The sequence below is a fragment of the Nomascus leucogenys genome, chromosome 12, assembly GCF_006542625.1.
Source record: "Nomascus leucogenys isolate Asia chromosome 12, Asia_NLE_v1, whole genome shotgun sequence".
Lineage (NCBI taxonomy): Eukaryota > Metazoa > Chordata > Mammalia > Primates > Hylobatidae > Nomascus > Nomascus leucogenys.
Window position 1 is genome coordinate 73,690,746 of NC_044392.1, and position 1,590 is coordinate 73,692,335.

Below are 1,590 nucleotides of genomic sequence, written 5' to 3' on the forward strand. Positions count from 1 at the left end.
ACTTACAGTGAAAGAATTTAATATTTCTTTGTTATTATTATTTCTTAAGACAGGATCTTGCTCTGTTGCCCAGGCTGGAGTGTAGTGGCACAATCATATCTCATTGTAACATCAAACTCCTAGGCTCAAGTGATCCTCCTGCCTCAGCCTCCTGAGTATCTTGGACTACAGGCGTATGTCACCACACTTGGCTAACTTTTGCATTTTTTTGTAGAGATAGGAGTCTCCGCATGTTGCCCAGGCTGGTCTTGAATCCCTGGCCTTAAGGGATCCTCCTGTGTTGGCCTCCCAAAGTGTTGAGTTTACAAGTATTAGCCACTGTGCCCAGTTTACATTCAATATTTCATCAATAAGTATAATGTTAGCTTTGCAGACACCACCACCACCGGGAGCTCAGTACTACCCACCATGGTCAATTCCACGGTCTTCTTTGATATCGCCATCAACAGCCAGTCCTTGGGCCTCATCTTTTTCAAGCTGTTTGCAGACAAATTTCCAAAAACAACAGAAAACTTTCATTCTCTGAGCACTGTAGAGAAAGGATTTGGTTATAAGTGTTCCTGCTTTCACAGAATTATTTCAGAGTTTATGTGTCAGGGTAGTGACTTCACATGCCATAATGGCACTGATGGCAAGAATCTATGGGGAGAAATTTGATGATGAGAACTTCATTCTGAAGCATACAGGTCATGACATCTTGTCCATAGCAAATGCTGGACCCAACTCAAACGGTTCCCAGTTTTTCATCTGCACTGCCAAGACTGAGTGGTTGGATGGCAAGCATGTGGTCTTTAGCAAGGTGAAAGAAGGCATGAATACTGTGGAGGCCATGGAGCGCTCTGGGTCCAGGAATGAAAAGACCAACAAGAAGATCACCATTGCTGACTGTGGACAACTCTAATAAGCTTGACTTGTGTTTTAACTTAACCACCAGACCAATCCTTCTGTAGCTCAGGAGAGCACCCCTACACCCCATATGCTTCAGTAGCCTATAATCTTTGTACTCTCACTGCAGTTCCCTTTGAGTTCTCTCTTTTCCTTCTTCCCTTTCTATGCCTAGCTGGATTGCAGAGTTAAGTTTATAACTATGGAATAAAAACTACATAACAATGAAGAGCATAACGTTATCTGTAGGTTTTACATAGATGCCCTTTATGAAATTAAAGCATTTTGTTTCTATTCTATTCTTCCTTTAGTGAAGGTTTCTAATCATGAATGGATGTTTTATTTTGTCAAATGCTTTTTCTGCATATATTGAATATAACTATCATAGTTTTCTCTTTTTCTCTTTGATGTGTGAGTTACATTGATTGGTTTGAAGAAGACTTTGAACTAAGCTTGCATTCCTAAGACAAGCTCTACTTGGTAATAATACATTATCCATTTTAGGCATTGCTCAATTTGATGTACTAATATTTTGTTCAGAATTTTTGCATCTGTATTCATGAGGAATACTCATCTATAATTTTTTATTTCTTTGTTTTATTATCTGTTTTTAAAATTTCTTTGACAGGCTTTGATGTCAATATAATTCTGGCCTTGTGAAGGAAATTTGGGGCAGTTCCCTTCTCATGCATTTTTTAAGAAGTT

General features: G+C 38.9%; 1 pseudogene; it reads left to right on the forward strand.

Annotated features, from left to right (window-relative positions):
* Positions 1-408: 408 nt before the first annotated feature.
* Positions 409-901, forward strand: LOC100587236 (annotated as a pseudogene).
* Positions 902-1,590: the final 689 nt, after the last annotated feature.